General features: G+C 37.2%; 1 long non-coding RNA gene across 1 annotated transcript in view; it reads right to left on the reverse strand.

Annotated features, from left to right (window-relative positions):
- Positions 1 to 3,194: 3,194 nt before the first annotated feature.
- LOC306665209 overlaps positions 3,195 to 23,296 on the reverse strand; it is a 51,361-nt gene continuing 31,259 nt past the window's right edge. The window contains exons 2-3 of the long non-coding RNA XR_013764942.1: positions 9,349 to 9,396; positions 3,195 to 3,499 (exon numbers count right to left, since the gene is read on the reverse strand). This is a non-coding gene — a long non-coding RNA (uncharacterized lncRNA). The remainder of the gene's footprint in view (positions 3,500 to 9,348; positions 9,397 to 23,296) is intronic.

A 23,296-nucleotide genomic window follows, 5' to 3' on the forward strand; every position in this document is an offset into this window, starting at 1 on the left:
ATCAATGCATAAAAGCTATTGAGCTAAAATTGGAAGCTGAGAACAATTTGTGGAAGTTTACACTGAGTGAGGTCTTGGGAATCACAAGATACATGATGGAGGAGCAGGTATATAGGTAAGTATAGCTGGTACTAAATAGGCATTAACTGAACTGAATAAAGAAATTATGTTTGGATAATTTTTCAGAGATAACACTTACATGTCTACTTCCAGTTTTTTTTAAATTATCTAATTTCTGCATTGACCCACATTTAACTTCTCTAATGGGAGTGCATGGAAACGAACTGAAAGGGATTTGCTTCTGGATTATTTTCTATTTATATGCCTCTTGATGCTCTCAATTTTGTACACTGAAAACTGTCCTATATTCTGTGATAATTTTAGTTGATTACAAATTAGTAGTACTTATAATTACCACAAATCCTCTAATTTGTAACCATGCCACTTTACTGCAGAGAGCCTTGCACACAAGAATGTCAATGCATTGATCTTGCTCTCTTTATTACTGTATCTCTTTTCTTTTCATTGTTCTGGGGATTGAACCCAGGGCCTTACACATGCTAGGCCAAGTGCTTTACTGTTGGGAGAAATCCTAGTTCTTGGCTGGCAGCAGTGAACGTCTCAAGTGTGTAAACCTTCAGGGAGGAGCATACCGCGTCAGCCACCTAGGAAAGTACACAACTCCCCCAAATGTTACCAAGGGAACCTGTGTAGGAATGTGATGGTCTGATCCCCCATGGCACATTGTGATTGGGCAAGAAACCTATAAAATGTATAGCTGCCCCTGCAATAAAGGAGTTTGCAAGCTGCTCACCACAAGCTTGCTTCTACCCAATTCCCGGAGTCTGGGTCTTGACTCTGCGCCACTTACCCTGTGTATGAGCTAGCTTGACACAAGAGAAGTAACACCCTACCATGGAGTTGCCTCCATAGCCTATATTTTTGTTTCTATGGCTGATGCTTCTTGGCTGCATTTAGCAGTGTGTTCTGAAGGGCTCATTGTGTGTGGAAATTTAAGATAGTCTCTTCACAAGTTGACTGGATTTTTTTTTTTTTTTTTTGCAGGGGGAATATCTAAAATACATATCTTTGAAAATACAAACCATTTTCTGTTTTATTCCCTATATTATAGCACTAATTTATTGCTACTGACAGTTTTCCTCTTTTTGTTATAAGCAGACAGTTTCAAGCTTAATTATTTATTAGAGAGCCCTAGGCTTTAGAAAAAGTCTGTGCATATCAGAAAACCATTTGCTTTTTTGAAACTTTAAGAAGTTTTTTATTCCTTGACATTCATCTTTTCACAGAAACATATACAAAATAAGATACAATTTTTAGGGTTCACAGGCACCCTGCATTCATTACCTCATTTAATTTCCTCTATAACTGGTAGAATAAATTTTCTCTCAGGAGGTAACACTAGAGAGACATTACTCAGAGACACTGCTGACCAGACTGGGAAGTTCAGGAACAACACACAGAGGCTGGGGTGGAATCGTGTTTCTATTAGTGCTGGGCATCCTCCTGATGTGGGCTTCAAAGAAGCACAGGATGCATTCAAGCAGCAGTGGTGCTGTCCATGGTGAGTTTGAGATTAAAAGAGGCCCTTGGTCTAAACCAAGACTGGAACTGATGCAATACCTCTAGGATATAACTAACCTAGTCACTGGAGAAGGACTCTCTCTCTCTCTCTCTCTCTCTCTCTCTCTCTCTCTCTCCAGTATATATACTAGGAAATATTTTCAATATTTTTGTTCAAATGTCTAAGGGGCAAGTTAATTGCTATGCTTGAGCAAATAAAGTACTTTGACGCATGAGTTGCATTGCTTGTTCTCCATATCTATAGATAATCAAAACAGAAGAAGTGATTTCAATTTACATTTACCTAGACACAAGGAAAACCTTCTAAACATCTAAATGATAAGATCATTTATGTATTCATCCAATCAGACAACCATATTTATGAGCATCTGATATGTACCAGAAAGCACTCTAGGAACTGGGGTACAGAGGGAAACAAAACTGTCAAGGTTCTTGAGGGCCCTGGGGTTGCTGTGCATGTGTGTGTGTGTGTGTGTGTGTGTGTGTGTGTGTGTATGAGAGAGAGAGAGAGAGAGAGAGAGAGAGAGAGAGAGAGAGAGAGAGAGAAAGAGAGAGTGAGGAGAGATAGAGGACAATAACAAATGCATAATTAAACATGACAAAAACCAGAAAGAGATAAGAACTATGCAGAAAATCAACATCCAGTAATGTCACAGAGAATGATCCAGTGACAACTATTGATTGGGTAGTCAAAAAGACCTGTATGGAAATGGCATATATTTCAAAATCTGAGTAACAAGGAGATAGCCATGCAAAAATGGGGTTTGGGTTTGTTGGTGGGTCCCTCAATGCAAAGATTATACAGCTGGAGGGAAGTCTTATTGAGCTTAGGGAATCTGGTAGGAAATGAAGCTAGTGAAAGGTGGGAGATATAATAGGAGGTGATAATGTCACAACAGGAGATAGGCACAGTTCTGTAGGGCCTGGTGAGCTGGGGTAAATGGATTTTATTCCAAATGCAATAGGAAACCTATATGCTTATATTATCTAATGTAATCTACACTCCAAATTTCTGCAGAAAAAAAAACTGACTTTTTAAAGGGTTAAGAAACTTGCTGAAGTTCACATGGCTACTAAAGGCAGAATTGGAATTTCAGTTTCACTGTCAGCCTCTCTGACTCTGAAGTTAATGCTCTTTCTTCTGTGCCATGTGCCACATGGAAAATGTGTGCCCTGTATTCTCTTGATGGCCTGTTTTTGTGGCAGATGATCTCTTCTCAAAGGCCTTCTGGCTTTTATTAAGCCTGGATTTTATGAGCAGTTTGGCACACAAGCTATAAATCACAAAACAGTCTGCAGTAATTTTTTCTGGGCATTGCCATATTTGACTAAATGATTCTGTAAAGTAATATTTGTAATTCAAAAATTCTGTCCTCGACATTTCTCCATTTTATATGTAGTCATTGAGAGGAAAACTCTCAAAGAAATAGCAACTGACAGATGAGAAAGTAGTGCTAAAGGCACTATTTAAATTCAAGATGTTATTATAATTGTTATTATTAAATGGGTTACTCAGAGATGAATGCAGTAATAAAAAGAACATTTTTCCAGCTACCTAAACTGATGTATTCTGCATGAAGAGAACATTCCTAAGGCACTAGCACATGGACATAATTCAGTGGAGGACTTTGTAGCAGAGAATTGAAGAAGGCCTGGGACAAGGCAGCTTGAACTTACAAAGTCTTCAATTGGAGAAGACAGCAGAGACAATAATGGTGCCATGTAGGTACTTATCCTGCGGGTGCTGCCAGCTTCTTTTGCTGCTAAGATCTTTCGTCCCTTTTATTTCTGCCATTGCCTCTTTGTGGGTATGTGAGAGCCCTTGATGCTATGCCATTTGTTTTGTTAGTACTTGGAAGGCTGTTGAGATTTTGTTGTCTTCAGAGATGGAGAAATGCTAGTAAGTAAAGAATAAGGCAGACATCTTTAGTTAACATGGAAAAACATAGGAGATTTATCCTAATTTGCCTCTGCTCCTCTATCATTAAATAGTTTGAATGAAGCTGCTTTACTACAACTCCATTTTTTTGTTTGAATTCTAAACATCTTTCCAGTGAAACCATCCATAATAGTTAGCACGACTAACTAGTAATGCTTATTCTAAAACTTTGAAGCCTTTATTCATCTAGCAGGTGCAATGCATAGTGAGAAAATTTGATCTGCATGCACAGATTTGTCTCTTTTCCCTCTTTTTATCCATCTTATTTTCTTCATCCTGTGGTATTTCAATCATTTATTTTGGATTTGGAAGATTTAAGATGTCTTTTTTTTTCTGATTGTCTTGTGTATAACAAATTATTTTCTAAGTTTTTCAGTGAACAAAAAAGAAAAAAAAATTTCCCCCTTTTGAGGTGGTGGCCCACCTTAGCGCAGTGACAGACAATAAACCACAAACAAGAATCACCTGATCTAGTCTGCTAAAAGAGAGCAGTTACTACTGGGAAAACAAAAAGAGCAGAGACTTGAAAAAAGTTAGAGATAGATGGCATCTTTTTTGTTAAAAACAATCATTTTCTAGTGTTCAAGGTAAAAAAGGAAAATTTTGTCTATGTCATAGAAAATGGATGAATTCACATGAGTATTTGTGTGGAAGTTCTTAAAGCAGGCTTTGCAGGAGTCTCTTAGTTAACTGCCTATCTTATTTAAACTACTTATTACAATCAGATGTCTCAAGACAGGTTGTCATCTCCTCAACTTCTGGGTGAGCATGTTTATTTACATTCCCCCCTTTTGTTCTGAGTACTGTTCATTTACTCTGATTAAAACAAATAGTAAAAAAGACAAAAAGAAACTAGAACCTAGAATCATGCCATGATAGAGAAGGACGTGTACTCAGGGATTATTAAATCACACCCATTATGTCACATCTGTTTTGGCTCTGACCCAGAGGCTGATCTGCCCCCTGAGGTTGATCTGATACCTCCAACATGTAGAAAGGGTGATGTTATCCTACAAGGGCCAACTCTAACTTACCTGGAAGACACATTTAAAGTAGCTTTGGGGTCTTAAGTAGACAGGGCATTCAGGAAAAACTGCTGGGAAGCCTAACATATTAATTACCAACATTAAACTGGATAGAAGGAGAATAATCTACCCACTCTTTAGAGACTAAACCTAGGCAAAAGGGTTCACACCCTTTCAACCGTCAGAGAATTCCAAAGCGACCTAGCAATAAATGGGCTCTTACCTCTTATAAAACCTCTCATATTGCGGTCATTTTCCAGTCCACAAACTTTATCTCTGAGGGACATACCTACAGGATTAGACCCCTGCTCTACCAAGTGTGATCCATGGAACAACAGTGGCATCACCTGGGAGCTAGTGAGACATAGGGAGTTGTAAGCTCCCACCCCCATTGCTACTGAGGTTGAAAGTGTGTGAACTCTTTTGCTGAAGGCCAGTCTCTATGGAGTGGGCAGATATTCTTTCTGTCTTGGACTACAAGAAGGGCCTTAGAATCTCAACATACAGGTTTCTGTTCTTTGCTCCTATTTGCTAGAAAATAATCCAATGATGCAATCATTATTAATGTCTCAATTTTACAGACTAAGGAAACCAAAGCTTAAGAAGGTGATATACTTGGAACTTATTGCTGAGGTAGATGCATCTTGATTATGAATAACTACAAAGAGAATAAAAATGTAGAGTTTAACCCAAGTTTTGATTTTTAAAAATATATCATTGAAGGAAGATTGTTTTCAGAGATAATAGCTAACATACAGCCCAAATCTTATGTCAGCAATTGTTCTGGTTTACATACAGTGATTCATTCTGCATCATATCATATTAAGGAAGCACCATTATATGATCATTTTATGAATGAGCAGACGGAAGAACAGAAAGAGTAAGAAACTGAATTACTGGAGCTGGAATATGTGTGCATCTGATCTGTCTCTACTCCAGTAGCCTGTCTTTCAAAAATTAAAAAAAAAAAAAAAAAAAAAAAAAAAAGTAGAACGTGCTTAAGAAGACATCAACATCAGTGTTTTCAATTATTTGTAAAGCTCTAAAGGAGGTGAAAATTTTGTAAAGGGCAGGAAGCTCAGTTTCAGAAGGGTCAGATGCAATAATGCCTGTTTGTACAGAGCTTTCCTCCAAAGGGATCAGTAATTTGCTTCATATCCCTATCCACCTTCTGACCTAAGGCCTTTTATTGTTAATAAGGAAAAGATTAAAGAAGAGCAAGAAAAAAAACGCATTCCTCTATTTGAATTATCAAACGAAATGGTGATTGCAGCTGCTCAGTTAAGACCTTAGCAGTCAAATGTGAACCGGTCTGAGATTAGGAAGGCTTACAGCTCTCAAGCAAATTTGTGAGAGGTGGATCAAGGTCCGCTCTGCATCCGAACTGACTGTAGGTGGATGTGTAATGAGCTGATGATACGTCTTCCAAAACATAAAAAAATGCCTTTGAAATGTAAACTGATGTTCACTTACTTCTCCAGGGCCCAGCCTTTACATGTGATTGTGTGTTTCATACTCATGTGCCTGGAAAAGGAAGAGTCTGGCAGGTTTTGCAAGATGTGCTGATGCCTGGGGTTGCGGTGGAATTGACATAAACTTGACAGCTCAGCTAAATTCCGTTCACTTTTACATGTACAAGGAGAGTGCCTTGGGAACCACACTAGAGTCCAGTGTGTGTCAGGTCTCCTACTTTCTGAACCAACTTCAGGTATAATAATAAAACCAAGGAGGAAAGTTCTGGTATGGAAAAGTACCTTGGAAACTCAGCTGTGTGCTCAGTGTTGGCACACGCCTTGAATCCTGTTGACATTTCACTGAGGCACCAGTGGGAAAATACCTTGTGGGGACTTGGGGAATATCCTCACAAGAAAACTATCTCTTCTTTTTCTTTGGGGGTCCAATGCTTGCTCAGTGCTTGAAGTGGAGATAGGAATTGGCTCAGGGTATCTGAGTTCTGAGGTTACTCTGAGCTCCAGAATAGAGGGTCATATGCCAGTTTTGACATAGCTCCTCACGACTGGCTTGTGTCCTGTGAAGCTGAGTATGGCTCTGATTTCTAGTGTCCTCTCTGAAGCTGAATGGAAGCTAAGTGGAAATAAAGGGAGTGGGTAATCAATTTGTGAGTCCATGGGCTAGCTCTGCAATATATCTTGGGGTCCTCTGGCCCTGCTAACCCTCTCCAGGGCTGTCTCTTAAGGATTTATTTAACATCCTCTAAGATTATTCTAAGTCAGGCATCATGAAGGACACATGCAAAGTTATTCTCAAGATCTTGATGGAAAAACAGGACAAATAAATATATACAACAAAAAAGCAAAACACATCCTGCTATCATTGGATTTAAATATGTAATACCTGATAGAAAGGCATATGCACAAAGTATTACCTCCTAAAATCTTTTCTCCATCTTTCTAATTCAAGTAAAATTTCTATTAAACATTTGAAAGAAGATAAAACCATAGTGCCTAAACAGAAGTACATATCTAATATAATGAATAAAATTTAAAAAACAGTTGCCTTCAAATTTTATTCACCAAAAATTTCCTGAAGTTTGAAAAAAGCCTATTGATATAGTAATTTTTATTTATTCCATGATTTATGATATCTCAATATAGACCCTTACATTTAGGTTAGTAATTGCCAATAAGAAAACAACTGGTTCAGACCTGCATGCCCATGTATATCACAAATACAAAATATTTTCTTTCTTTCGGTTTTTAGTGCTAGAGACTAAATCCTGGGCTTGCATATGCTAGGCAAGCACTATACCACTGAGCTACACCCCCGAGAACCTGTTTTATTTAAGACACTTGCAGGAGCAGTGTACGAGTGAAAAACCTAGGATCATCTGTATCCTACTAAGAGGCATTTTGCTGAAAATCTTAAGGAACTGGACTGGAATCTTTTCTCCACCACTTTGTAGTGCCAAGTCCTTGGATGCATGATTATAATTGCTAAACTTTTATCTCCTAAAAATATTAAAGAATGAATTCTAGGGTCATTGTGAGTACATAAAGTATGCATAGAGAATGGAATATGTAGAGTGCTTAGTTCTAGTGCTTGGTTAATGTTAATCACTCTGTAAAGGTGTGTTGTCATTGTCATTATCATTGATATGTGTGAGGAATCCAAAAGTTTTTGCTTCAGTTTTATGTCATTTTGACCATAATGAATTTCATTCAGATGTCATTTGATAAGATTTAGTGTAGTATCACCCTGAATTAGAATGTACTTGTTTCCTTCTCTAAGCTTTGTCTGTGGACTAGATATCTGTGAAGAGCTGTCTTACTGTTTGAGTCTTCCCAGAGTGAATCAGAAGACATGGTGACAAGATCTGGATTGCAGAACGTGGCAGTCATAGTAAGTGATGGAATTTCATTCTTAGTTAACATAAGGTGTTCACAGAAAAATGGGAAGCAGGAGTAGAGCTATTAATTTTGGTGAGCTCAGACAAATCATCCACTCTCGTCAGTGTGATTTCTTCCAAGGAGCAATGTCTATTCCTATAAGCTGTTCTACAAAAAGCTATCAAGTAAGGGTGTGTGAGCTCTTTCTGCCCCTCAGGAGAAAATACTTTCCCCAACTTCCACTTTTTTCCAAGCTTTGCCGAGTAGGAGGAAGGAATATTCTGATTGGTCAGATAGCCTGAGGAAATGTGGTGAAGTACCCCCATAATAAAGTGTGAAGTGGGTTGATCAACTGGCACTCCTTCCACTTCCTGAAATCTGACATGGGACTAGGCTTCTCAGTACCTACAGCCTTAGTCAGTCTTGAATTCTCTTTTACTCTTTCACTTTGCCCCAGGGCCTTTATATCTGTAGGAAATTCCTCAGTTTCTTTCTTTTCCACCTAGCAGCTCATACTGGCCTATTTACCTGACATAGACCAGACATGCCCATAGTGCTGGGTGCTGGAGGTAAATGAGGTCCTTTTCTTTCTTTTTTTCTTTTGCACAAGTGTGTACATTTGTTTTATGTTGAACTTTACTTAGATTACAAAAGTAAGATTTCACTTTCAGATTGGGGGTGCTGCACGTACAGATTCACTGGACAGGTGGGGAGGACATGAGAAACCTCATTTAGGGATTCCAGTTTGAGTGATGGACTCCATCCAGCATTCATTAGACTATTCGTTTGAGTATTTAATCGTCTTCGTGAAGCTGTTAACAAAACTGGCACTTTGTTCTCCTTAATGGTCTTATTTCTTTGTTTGGATTCATTTCCCAATTATTTTCATGCATAGTCATATACTGCATAATAATATCTCATTCAGTGGCAGACCACATACATGACAATGGTTCATAAGATCCTAATGGACCTAAAAATATTTACTATTTCTGAGTGACACTGTAGCTGTCTTATTTTGGCACATTACTCAGTTGTTTGTGGCGATGGTGGTGTAAACAAACCCACTGTGCTGCCAGTCATATATAGCACATACAATTATATAGAGTATATTATATTTGATAATGGATAATGACAATAACTATGTTACTGGTTTATGTATTTACTTAATATACTTTTAATCATTATTTTAGATCCTACTTCTACTTATACATGAAGTTTATTATAAAACAGTTTGCCATGTTATGCAGGCAGGAATCTTACAATTTTTTTTGACTGTGTCTCCTGATTGCAGTTTTGTCTTTTGTTTGATTTAATCTCATGTTATTTTGTTTTTTTTTCATCATGGTTCTAGGAATGTGCATTAGTCAACTTTTCATCACTGGGACAAAATGCCTGAGAGAAACAACTTAGAGGAGAAAGATTTATTTTGACTCACAGTTTCAGAGGTTTCAGTCCCTGGTTGTCTGGCTCCATTGCTTTGGGCCTGAGGAGAGACAAAACTCATGGTAGAAGGGTGTGGCAAAGGAAAACTGCTCACCTCCTGGCAGCTGGAAATCAGATAAAGATCAAAGGGCCAAGGATAAGATACATCTTTCCAGTGTATGCTCTGAGTGACCCACTTTTTCCAACTAAGTCCAAACTCCTACAGTTTCTATGACCTCCCAATAATGCTGTCAAACTATAGACCTATTAAGGAAATAATCCACTTACAAGGTCAGAACCCTCATGATCTTATCACTTTCCAGAAGCCCTACCTCTGAACACTGCTACACTGGGCACCAAGCCTTCAACAGCATATAATCTAGGTGTAGTCTACTATATAGGTTTGTGTAAGTCTACTCTTATGAAGTTTGCACAAAGACAAAATAGCCTAATGATCCTTTTTTATAATGTATTTCTACTGTTAAGTTATGCATGATTGTATAACAAATATAACTATCTCAGATTTCAGAAATTAAAAAATGGGTCCAGTATAATATCAGTTCCACAGTCTCATGCAGTTTGGCATTTTCTCTCCTCCAGGTCATGCTTGACTGAAGTTCCAAGGTTTGCTGTGTCATTAAAAAATATAGTTTATTTTTCTCACTTGTCTCTGATATTCTCCCTTCATTCACTGGTCTGGGTCTTTGGAGATTGGGGAGGGTGAAAAATGGTTAGTAAAGGAAGCAAGACATTTATTTTAGTAGGGCGATTTGAAGTTTCTCTTGGCTGTTAAAATGCTAATTGGGTCAGGTTTCCAAATGCTGACTTTCTCCTGTCAGAATTTTTCTGGGTTGTTCAACTTATAGAACTCTGTTGTGGATAGTTCCCCCAATGTTTAGTACTCTTCTGCAGAGACCAATCCCACCATTCTGTTGGGATCACCTTGGAGATAAATTGCTCTAGGTGTACTTTTTGTTGGGTTCTTGTCTCAATACCTTGCTGGCAGTGGAAGTGTTGCTCAGACCCATTACCACCCTAGCTCTCTCCTCCTCTTATCTTTGGGGGGAAGGTCTCATAAATCTAGACATTTCTAGGTAACAGTCACAAAACTCTGTTTTCCCCAAGTTCTATTTTCTGCATGGTTCTCTGAAGCTATTTTCCTTAGCTTTGAGTATGAGAAATGACCCTTTTCTTTGTTATTGGAAGATAGGAAACTCAAGATAGGTGATAGCCACGGGTGCCAAATTGATTCCCAACAGTCTAACGTGTCTTCCATAAGTGATATCCCACTGATTATTCTGTAGAAACACTGAGAGGACAGGAAAAGTCAAATTTAACACCTTATTACATTCATGTAAATAGACTTAACCCATGTGGTGACTAAGTGACTAGGTATTCAATAATTCTTCTTGAACTCTTAAACTTGACTATGACCTAATCCTCCAGCGAGCTTCACAGTTTAAGCCATTATTTGATTATCAAGAAATGTACATTCAATGGTCATGCTCATTAGTTACTTGATAGTGAGAAATCAACAGGAGAAACTGTTCTTTGTTAGTTTATCGACAAGAGTTTGGGGTTTGAGTAGTAGAGATGAACACAATTAAAGGTTAGGCCACTAAGTAGCAGACTTTTCCCCAGCTACATAGCTGAATTTAAGCTATAAACATGGTATGACTACTCAAAACATAAGTTCTCTGCCTCTGGCTTCACATTAATTGTTACCTGTTTTAGGCATTTGCACATAAGAAAATGGAAGTTTTAACAATAATTTAATAAATTAATAGTTGAAAATATAAAAATTTACCAACTGAGAAAATAGTTTACTTTCACAAGATTTTTTTCAGACCTGAATTGAGTGGTAAAAAAAAAAAAAATTATCAAACCTCTTGTCAAGGAAAATTCAAATCTTTCTCCATGAATTGTGCCTGAACAATCTAAGTGAGAATTGTTTAAAAACAAATATCTTTATAAATGAGCTAAGGGGATACTTGAGAAGGCATAATATAATCAGGATTAGTTTAGAAAATTCAAGATGGTAGCCTATTCTTATTAGCAGATGATTTTCTTTCAAGATGCTTTTCCTTTTCAGGGGAAAAGCACTAGATTTTATGACTCTGACCTGAGTACTCCCATAGTTTTGAAGGACAAGTTTCTTTCTTATTTACTTCTTTTTGGGAAAGATTAATAAATGTACAGGTGCTACATTTGGGTTACATTAAGAAGCAAATGTAAACTTTTATTTTCTGTTTCTATCCTTAGCATTTTGGAGCAGTTATGGAATTTTTAGTTTTCACTTATAGGAATGCCAAGGGTAGTATGCTAAAGGTTAAAATGACTACCTGAAGAGTCTATTTCTAAGATCTGGAGATGGGAAGAACTTCTAGAAATAAAAATGTTCATATTATTTCTACTTATAATAGTTTCAGATATGTGGAAACTCATTGGAGAGTTTGCCAATACTGAATAGATCATAATGCTTGATGTTATTTTTGTTGGAGGCATGTGTGCTTTCTACATGCCAGCAATTGAAGGCTAAAGGTCAAGACAAAGAAGGGAGTTTCTTTCACTGAAATGAGTAAAGCAGGTAGGTTGGCATGATATGTGTGAGACTCTCATAGGTGAGTAACAAAAAAAAGTTATGAAAGTGATGGTGTGTATGTTTGGGGAAAAATAAGGTTTCCTTGACAACTTCAGGATATGCATCAATATCAAAGGCAGTGAATGGGGATGGAATAATTCACTATAACATGGGTCCTATGATAATAGATGGTGTGATGCTACGCTATTTCAGTGGAGAGGACTGAAGAAATACTGCAGGAGGAAGGGGCTCTCCTGCTGTCTTCTCTTGTGGCACTGGGACGTAGGGAGGGGTGGTCTCTTCAGTGTTGGAGCAAAAACATCTGGTGGAGGTCTGTCCCAGTCATACATCTGGAGTCTTTGGTCACATTGCAACCTCAAACTGGTGATAATCTATGTCCATCTTGAATCAGGTCTTCCTGATATGCCTAACATCATACAAACCTCATTGACTCCCAGATTCCCTCTGTAGCCTGGAGGGATCTGATCCTTTCTGTATACCCACACCACTGGTTGCTGATTACCGGCTCTTAGCTCCCATTTTAAAGATTTGTTTACTGCATTCCCAGTGACTATAGACTAGACCGTAGACTAGGCTGGACAAATCAGCAAACTTTACTGTCTCCTTTGTACTGCAGTATACCTTTTTCAGTGAGGTCTGATCCCCAGCCTAAGAGGGGAGAATTAATCCATTCCTATTCACTTGTCTTTAACATCTATGTGTATTCGGAATGTGGTGTCTGTTTCAGGTCAGCAGACATTTCAGGCTATGGGTGGTGTTAGAGATGGTCTGCAGATGGGTGTTCTATGAGAGAATCCTTTGGGGCAGGCCCTCCCTGGGAGGCAGAGAGAGCAATTTAAGGTCTGAAAAGCAATACCTGGAGAAGAGTGATATATGTGAGTAATAATCAAGACAATTTGTTCAGTATGTACGGAGTGCCTATTATGCAGTGGTTACTATCCTGGGTACTGCCCTAGGTTCTGAGGAAGTAGTATGTGTGTGTTGGGGTGGGGGTTTTAAACAGAAAAACAAAATACCTACATTTGTTTGTAGTTAGATCTCTTCTTCTTCATGCTAATCTAACACTTCATGCCTGCCTAACACTTCAAGTCAGTGCTTCTCACTTCATACTGTTTATTTTGTATTTTATATTTTACATAATGCGGTTACAGAGAAAGGTACTAGAATTCTCTGTGCGTTCAGGAGTTCGAAGCCCCAGGTTATGTGAAACCAGCCGTTTTGAAGATATCTTTAAGTGAAAACAGCTTACTTTTGAACGAACATTTCAAAGATATTTTACTAGCTTCAAATGAATTAGGAACAGGTGAATGGAAAATGAGACTGAGGCAGTATGCAGAATTGGCTTTGAATTTCTCATTAATTAAGAGTTCTCAGTGACCTGGTTGTTCTAATTACTCTGGCTGGGAAATTTGATCATTAGTGAAATGAAACATGCAAGCTATACCAATCTCTTAAGAAACTCAAATGAAATAGCTTATTCTCTGAAAGAATCAATGCTATGATTACCTCCTGACCACAGAGGACTCAGCGGGGCAGGGCCTTACCTCTTGGATTCTTGCAATATGTTCTTGTGGGTAAATTTTACTGCATGTATTTGGAGCTTTGATTTTCTAGTTATAAAAAGAACTACTCTGTCATCAGGATAGTTTTGATGACAGGGCATTTTAATAGGGTCTTTTATGATGGTCAGTTGTTTATTTTATCCAAGTAAGCAGCAGCTTTCACTCATCTGAGGAGAACTTGTTTTTACTACATAATCATCAGTGCTTTTTTTTTTTTTTAAAAGAAATAAACTTAAGGAAGAATATTTATTTATTTCTTTATTTTTGTAATCCAAAAGACCTGAGGTGGAAGGGCTCTGCTGTTCTAAACTTTTCGTTTCTTTCTTTTCCCACATCTGTGCTTCACGCTTTCTGGGCAGCTGTAGAGGCATGACTGTTCCTTGCCCTCTTTCTCTTTCTCTTCACCTTTCCCAAAAGACGAAGGAGGAAGTTGATTAATGGAGAGAGGAATCATATAGCTACTGTGGTATGACAGGAAACAGGATGCATATTTCTTTCTTCTCTCCCTGCAATTCAGCATTTGTATAGATGAAACACAGCTAAAAAAAAATTACCACGTCTTTCTAAAGTTTATAAAGTTTAATGCTACCTAAGGCTTGGGGAAACACCTAAAATTCTTTAAATAAAGATATAATCTTTAAAATCATGTTGATGTTTTATGATATGCACTAAAAAAACAGCTATTTCCTTGAAATATTGTTTTCATGTTTAAATTTCATGATGTCATGATGTGCATTTAATTCAAAGATCCCTGTTTAAGTGATACTGTAGAGCCAGAAAATTAAAATCTATGTAGCATTTAATTGAGTGAAAATATTTCAATAAAGTCGTATAAGGGTCTTGAATTCTGGAATAGTTTCATATTAAAAATTTGATTAATGAACCTCATGTGGTTTGTTTTACTATAAATATATTTATAATTTCAAAAAACCAAGCATATTTAAAAATAATTTTATTAGATCTTTAATATATGCTTGTTAGAACCATAATTACCTATAGTAATATTTTATTCCGTATGGTGGAGCTACTATTGTCACTGTTTGGGAATGACAGTCTTGATATATACAACTCAGAAGCACACTATGCTTATAATGGTTATGCAGATAATAGAATGGACTAGTTGTTCTCTTGGAAAAGTAGAACTTGAAGAGTCAGGGTCAGAAGAACTCCTATTCTTTTGAGGCAGTCGAGTGGAGAAAAGAGGATTAATCCTGGAGACCTGGATTCTAGGGTCAGCCTTGCTACAACATACTGTGGTAACTCAGGAAAGTCAGTTAACCTCTCTGAACCTTGGTTTCACTATCTATAAAGTTAAGGTAGTGAATTAGGTGCTTCTAAGTTGCTTCCAGTGAGCCAATATGATTCTATCTCTTTGGGGGATTTAATTTTTGGGGCTTTTCTTTTGGGGATTATTATTAGCCAAGTGCAAAACAAGGGAAATGTACATTTAAGTGATTTGCTAGACTTGGGTTTGGTGCAATTAGTAGATGCCAAAATCTGCAATTTTTGTGTATTGATGTAGAAGACCTTGCTTCATAAGTCAGGCACTCAGAGAAGCAGCAAATTACTCCAGAACTTAGGTGACGAAATCTGGTGATTTGGGCAATTCATCTTGACTTCTAAAAAGAAGCAACTGTATTCAGGAGCTTTAAAAAGAGTTGGTCTTAATTTTTTAAGCAGAAACGAAAAAATCAATAAAAAGATGTTTTCTTGAATACGATTCAATACACATTTTGAACTTCTATTAAATAAAGGTCTACAACCTCTTGGCTATACATTTGAAATAAAAAATAAAAACTTCTAAGATTTTGAATTCAGTTAGTGGCAAAACCTGATGTGAATGAATATAAAGCTATATGCGTTTCTTCATTCATGATGTAAAAAAGTGTGAATGCTCATTTATCCACAGAAGAAGCTTCATTTTCTAGAGTGCCACCCTAGAACCCATGGCAATAGAATATTATAAAATAGAATATTTTCTATTTTACAGATAAGAATTCTCAAGCTTGGAAGGTCAACTGACTAGCCTAGTTAGTGGAGATCTGCAATACACATAATACATGCAATACCTGTGGTACGTGGACCTATAATACTGTTTTAACTTTGAAAAGCTTCAAATTCAAAAAGCTTATTGGGTTGCAGGGATTAAAGGATTTTTGATGTGCATGTGACAAGAGTGAGGGCAGGAGGATGGTCAGAGGGAAATAAGTGAAATACAAAGGTAAATAGGACAAAGTCACTGTCCTCAAAGAGTTTCCAGCCATATCATCAGCACAATTTGTTTTGTTTTATAGAAGAGATGTGGATGAAGTTTAAGGGAGGAAGCAACGGCATATCACTGGATTCGAGGTGTCCCCCAGAAACTCACATGTGAAACAATGCAGGAAGGTTCAGAGGAGAAAGATTGGGTTGTGAGAGTCTTAAACCAATCAGTGAATTAATGCCTGGTGGGATTAATTGAAGTGGTAGGATGTGGCTGGAGGAGATTGGAATTGGGACGTGGCTATGGGGTATATATTTTGTACCTGGAGAGTGGAGACTCTCTGCTTCCCTCTGCCACACTCTTTCACCATGATGTTCTGCCTCACTTCGAGCCCCGAGGAATGGAGCTGGCCTTCTATGAACTAAGACCTCTGCACTGTGAGTCCTCAAATAAACCTTTTCTCCTTTATAATTGTGCTGGTAAGATCATTTAGTCACAGCAGGGAAAAAGTTGACTAAAACAGGAGGGAATGTTTGTACTGGGTCCTGAAAGATGACTGGTATTTCTCACAGGAAAAACTGTTCTAACAGAAAGAAGAGAGGCATATTGTAGGTTTCACAGTTCCTTTGTAGTTTAATAGGACATGGAAAAGATGGTATATAGGGCTGAATGTTGGAAAACAAGATGAAGATTATTGCTTAATACTTTGCATACTAATTACTACCAGTTGATTCCCCACTTAGGTTGTGTTCTCCAGAGGTAAACCTTGAGAAGAGTGTTTATGTGTAAATGCTGTGATAAGGAAGCACACCCAGGAAGATCTATAAGGTTGAAGGCATCAGGAAATGGAAGAGCAAGAAGGCAAGAGGATCTTGTTTCTTCAGCAGTTCTGGGTGGCTTCATCTTGATTCTGCAGAGGGCACCAGAGAGTGAAGGAAACTCCCCCAAAACTCCCATATCTGGACCTGTTGGTCACTGAGGAAGGGGCATGGGATGAACTGGTGATGTAAATTTCCAGGTACTCTAGCACTTCCACCTGGGTTTTCCAAAAACAGGTATAGGTGCTGACTGCAAGGGGTTGGAGGGATGGGTGAAGTATCCTAAAATGGTCAATGAAGAACCAATGGGAAGGGGTATTGGATTCTTGCAATATTTTCTTACAAGTGAATTTGCTGCAACAGCTCATTTGCTGACCTCTTATTTCATCTCAGGCTTTAAACTATGTACTTTTAATAATCATCTAATTTAATTCTCATATCAATTCCACAACTCTGAGAATCTTTTCTATTTTACAGATAAGAATTCTCAAGCTTGGAAAGTCAACTGATCAGCCTAGTTAATGGAGGCCTGTACTTAGAAACAAGTTCTTTTTCTCCACAAGTGTGGAGAGCAAGGTTCCCTAGATTCTCAGGGCCCTTACCACCCCGACTTTTCATCTGAGTGATTCCCATTTGTAATCTGTTTTACATACTGCAGGTTTACAAGCACTTTCTCTGAAGGAATTATGCTAAAGTTTTAAAAAGTTTCCAAACTGCCACAAATAATGAAGAGCCAATGAAAGGTTATATAATAAAAGAATCGTGATGAAACACTTCTGGAAAAACACTATCTATTTTATTATATTTGGATTTTATTTCAAACTTATGTATTCAATTGCTCCCAAATAAGATTTTCATATTGTATTTAAGCATAACATTTTCTCTTACTAAATTTAGTCTGATTAAGAATATTATCAAATCATCTGGGTGCATGCCTATAATCCCAGCAGCTCAGGCTGAGGCAGAAGGATTGCAAGTTCAAAGCCAGCGTTAGCAACCTAGTGAGGTCCTATGTAACTTAGGGAGAACCTGTCTCAAATTAAAAAAAAAAAAAAAAACAATTAAAAAGGGACCTGGGAATGTGGCTCAGTGGTTCAGTGGTTAAGCACCTCTGGGTTCAATCCCTGATACAAAAAAACTTATATTATTAAATCAGAACTAAAGTTTATTTTATTGGTACTGTGTTTTGCTTTTAATTTGGATATCCTTTAAAACCTTTTAGAAAGGTCAATAAGTGAAAAAAATAAATTTTTAAAATGCTTAATTCCTAAATGTTCTGAATTATGTTCAGTTCATACAGAATTAGATACTTCCTAATCCTGTCCATTTCTGGTAGCCAAAACATTTTGAGTAGTTTTGAAGCAAGACAATCAAAATAGGTATCCCCACTAAATTATGCATACAGGGGGTAGGGGATATAGCTTAGAGGTAGAGAGTTGTCTAACACGCTTGAGGTCATGTATTTGTTCCACAGCAACATACACACACATACACACACACACACACACATATGCTTATCATGTATGTGCACACAAATTTCAAGTAGGTCAGTTTTGTTTGTAAATTCATTAACAAATTCTTATTGAGAATCTATTATATTCCTGGGAGCTAACAAAACAGATAAGATTTATGCTGTCACAGAATGTACAATCTACAATAGGAGAGAATAAATTGCTATGATTATATCTTACTGTTATTGCAAACAACAAAACAAATTCTAAGCTCTGGAATTTGAGAGTCTGGGGAAAACATGTTTGTTTAGGAATTAGTCATTTTATATTATATGTTTACCTGCAAAGTAAGTAAATCTGATAATTGAACTGGATGAATATTTATGAGGCATCTACTACATGCCAAGCACTGTTGGTGCTCTTAGGATGAGTGGCAGTAATTTCTTTTTCCCATACAATGGGCATTGCAAACTAAAATTGTGAAGAATATATTTATGCGAGTGATCATCTTTTAAAATTTCACTAACTGCCAAAATGGAATTTATAGGTGAACCTTTAAACTAGGACAAATACAGACATGCACTATAGATAACATAATTAAGATTTTTTAATATTATAACAGAAGAGGATTTTATTCTTTAAAAAAAACATGAGAAAAGCACTGATTTTTCATCACCTTATTCATGAAGCAACTTCTTTTAGAGTTATTTCAGAAGTATTATTTTATCTTCCCTCTGTAGGAAACCAGAGTTTACTGTACTGTATTTCCACTTTAAAAATTCAGTCCTTTGCTCAGTTACCTTCTATCCCTTCCCCTCTCTTTAGAGAGAAGAAGGACTTCTCTGCCTTTTCTTGTGGTGTTTTATCAGTTGTATCAATATTGATGAGACAAGAGGAAATAAATGTTACTGAAAAATAAATCTCCTGTGTCTTTTGTGCAGGCTGCTGTGCCAACTTCATCACCAGCAATAGCACGCTTGACTGGAAAAATCATGAGGTCCCTGCCAAGACTGTGGCACCAGCTCTACCATGACACCCTGAGGAGGAACTTGGATTTCAAACCAGCCAATTGTCTGTACAAAGTATTTTCATTACACCATGTTTGGCAGAAAGGAGTGTGAGCTTGAAGTAAATTCAGAGTCTATTCTTCTTTTCTTACCTCTCTTACAAAAAGAAGAGCTGTGTCCTTGTGTAGACTGCAAACCCTTTCCTGTTCTGTCCACCCAGGCTCTCCTGTCCTTTGTACCACATTATGCTGGATTCATCCTTCATTCTCTTGAAATTTGGCACTGCCACTTATTTAAGATAACACCTTCTCAAAGTTCTGCTAAACTTCTTCTCATTCATATATCTACCATCTCTATGAACATTTTTATACCCAGATTCTGATTGTGATATCATTTCCCCTAAAAGTTTCCAGGTATATTAATTTAATTCTTCCAATTACTCAAAGGCTGAACATTTTTTATTCTTTGGGCATATGTTTCACAGTGCTGAGTACTTCTTCTGTTTCTCATACTATTGCGTGAATTCATTCAAGGACCAAAAAAATGTTCTTTCAATATCTAGTTCACATTTGACTGCTCTATAAGGCACAAATATTCCTACAAAACATAAAGCAGCTCTTGCCTTCCAGAATTTTACAGTCATGAAAATATGTGCAACCAGATCCACTTACAGAGATGCAGCTTATTTATTCATTTATTACTGAGAACTTCTCAATTGGTTAGGAACACATTGACAACTTCTATAGTACTGGGAATATTGAGCCCATGAGTGTCAAAAAGTCTATACAGGACTCAAGGAAATGGAAGATGCATGTTCTCTCTCTTTCTCTTTCTTTTTCCATTTTTCTTCTTCTCCTTGAATGGTAATGAAAGCAAGAAAGACAATAAAAAACAAGATGATGAATGTATTAATGAGTTTTCTGTTAATATAATGAAATACAATGGCTAGTTAAGGGAAAGAGGCTTATTTAGTTTTAGAAATTTAAAGACATGTGTCATCGTCAGTTTGGTTCTGGTGAGGACTTCATAAAGGAGGTAGAAGAAAGAGAGGTCACATCACTGTATAGGAAAGGAGAAACAAATGCTTCAGTCAGGTGGACTCATGCAACGACTTGCTGTCTTGAGAATTAACTCAGAGTCTCACAAAAACTGCCTTTAATTCCTTCTGAGGGCAGCACTCCTAGTGACAACCAATTCCCATTGAGTCCTACCTCTTAAGGGTTTCACCATCTCCCAACATCAGCACACTGAACATGAGCCTTTCAACATATGGGCCTTTGGAGGACATCCACATCAAAACCGTAGTGATGGAAAACTATGAAAGAAATTGAGTACTGTTTTCTCCAGAAAAATCTGAAAGACTTTGCTGCAGAAATGCCTTCCATTGAGAAAAATGAAGGCAGATAATAGATGTGTTATCTACTGTCTTCTAAGGTACTTACAGTTCAGGACTTACAGTTCAGTTTAACAGGAGGTATGGAGAGTGAAAATAGAAATGGAGAAGGGAGACATTCACAATAATAACAACTAAATCAATTAAGTGTCTTCAAGTCTTAGTGCCTGTATTGAAGGCCTTAGGATGTTGGGTTGCTGAGCTTAGAAGCAACAAAGCTCAAAGTTTTCATGTACTGGTAGACAAAACATTACTCTGTTCCCTTATTTCCCCTGTATTCTCTGCCCATTGCAAATTGGCTTCTGCTCACACTATTTCACAGAAATTGTTCTTCATAAATTCAGCAATGGCATCCTAATTACCAAATTGTGATGCTCTGTTGAACTTGATTGTTCTAATATCTGTGTTCTTCCAACAATTAGTTTCAAAACTTGACTTCTGTGATTAAAGGATCTCCTTTGGATCTTTAATCTATTTGTGTCTCTGCATATCTATTCATAGCCAATATCTCTGTTCCATCTATGTGCTCTCCTAAGCTTCCTCCTCTGTCCTTGTTCTTTAAGGATTATCTACATGCTTGATTCTGACAAGCCTTTTTTCTTGTATCTAGAGTCTTCACTCAGCACCTTCAGCTCTATGTCTTAAATGCCCTTAAAAACACAGTATAGTCCGAGCAGAACTCTTCATTTCCTCCTTCAAAATAGTTCCTTTTCCAATCTTTCCTTCAAGACCAACTTATCACCATCCACTTAATTCTTCTAACCCAAACTTTGGAGCAATTCTTGAGACTCTTTTCTTCTTCACCTACTATAGCCAATCAATTTCTAAGTATTTTCCAATATGTCTCCACATCTCCTTTTCCATTATCTTTGCTTTACTTTGTGTGAATGCTTGTAATGTCTTTCTAAGTGATCTTTGGACACTTGGTTTTCTTTTCCCTTCAACTCTATTTTCTGAATAGCTAACAGACTAAAGTCTTCATACCTGAGTCTGATGTTCACTACCCTTCTTAACACCTTAAATATTGTTTAATTGTCTAACTGTGGTTTCCTTTCAGTGGAAACCATCATTCTCTACCTATTTCCAGTTACTGATTTCTCCAATTAGCACCTGAAAGAGTGTGTGGTTAGCTATGTGATCCTACACCTCTACACCTATGCTCTTCCTGAAAGGCCCTCTCTTCTTCACCTCCTTTTCTGATATCTGCTTGTTATGTCTACTAACTATCTCAAAAGTTTTGGTGATCATGATCATTTGGAATTCTTGGGTAACTTAAAAAATATAAAGAAGTCATTGAACATTTTAAGGCAGATTCTATGATAAGATTTATAGGATCCACATGATGTTCCATTTGTCCAACATGAGTGAAATTTGAATTCGTTCCCAGTTTTACCCCAATGGCTACCTTCTCCTTACCAGAAAAAACCCATTTAGTGACAATGAGTAGAAAGAGATATTTTTGTTATTATCTTTTCTAAGACTTTGTCTCATCCCTTTGTATTTCAAGTAGACCATGGTCAAATTTTATGGTGCCTTCAGGCCTGAAGTTTTAAATTACTTGGATTCTAAACTACTTAGATTTTATGTACTGAAAATGTAAAGTCTTACTTTTATAACATTATTGTTGCCCACAGAATGCTGAAATTGTAAAAATGCCTTTGGACCCCAGAAGATCCATGAGTTGAAAATGGAGAAAACATGGAACCCTCCATTTACATGTATTCTGCTAAAGGATCTCTGGGAAGAGGCTAGGATATGGGTGTGTCTTAGCCTGTTGATATGTTATAACAAAATATCTGAGACCAGATAATTTTTAAAGAACAGAAGTTTGTTTTTCACAGTCTGGGAATTCCAGAATCAAGGGGGCCAGCAAGTTGAATGTCTGGTGAAGGCATGCTGCATTAAAGGTTTCTTTTTGAAGCAACATCCTCATGTGGCAGAAGGCAGAGTCAGGAATGGTAAGTGCAGTGTCCTCATATGACAGAAGCATGAAAGAGTGCTAGGACTAAAGAGAATCTAAGCTTGTGGAGTGGAGCCTCCACAGCTTATTGATTTTCCCCAAAGCTCCTCCTTTAGTGTCCCCCAATGAATGCTAAGTCTCAGTGTGCATTTTGGAGGGTACACATTCAAAGGTATTGAGGTTATGGGTAAAATGTTCACAAATTATTGAAGTTTTTAAAATGAATACTAAGTTTCAATATGATCATGTTATACCACTACTAAAAGAAAAATTTTAAATGAATTAAACTCAGCAGAGTTTATTTTAGCAAAGAATGTTTCATGAATTGAGCAACACTCAGAACCAGAAGCAGTTCAATGAGCCTCATTCCAGTAGCTTGGGCAGAGAACTTCTATAGGCTGAACTTGGAAACAAAGTAATTACTTTTGATTTCTGATCAGTTGGATGCCTATGATTTGCTGAAGCTCAGTTGTTTGTGATCAGCTGAAACCCTGCCATTTGTTGCAGAAAAATTTACTCTTAAACAAGTTTTTGATTTGTTTACATATGAAGTTAGGTTGTAGTTTGTTGTATAGGAACTCAATGTATGAAGACAACCTCAGACTAGTGATTTCACACTTATTTAATTTAACATTACTATTCATTCTCAAGGAATTACTTTGTGAATCACTGTCTCTGGGAGAATTTTCTTGGATTTCCTGAGTAGTTTTTCTTTACCAATCCTCAATTCACCTAGTATTTTGTGAAATTGCACTTCAGACATTGAATTGTATGTCTTTCTTTACTTCTACTACCATGGGCTCCTTGAGGGCAGGAACCATGTCATAATTATTTCAGTTGCCCCCAAATGGAGTACAAAACCTAGTTTGTGCTTAAATAAAATGTTTTTAAAATTAATAAGCAAATTAATAGTGGTTATAATGAAGTTTAGGTTTTTAGTAATCTAATAATTCTCAGTGTTTACA

The sequence above is a fragment of the Sciurus vulgaris genome, assembly GCF_902686455.1.
Source record: "Sciurus vulgaris genome assembly, chromosome: 7".
Classification (NCBI taxonomy): Eukaryota; Metazoa; Chordata; class Mammalia; order Rodentia; family Sciuridae; genus Sciurus; species Sciurus vulgaris.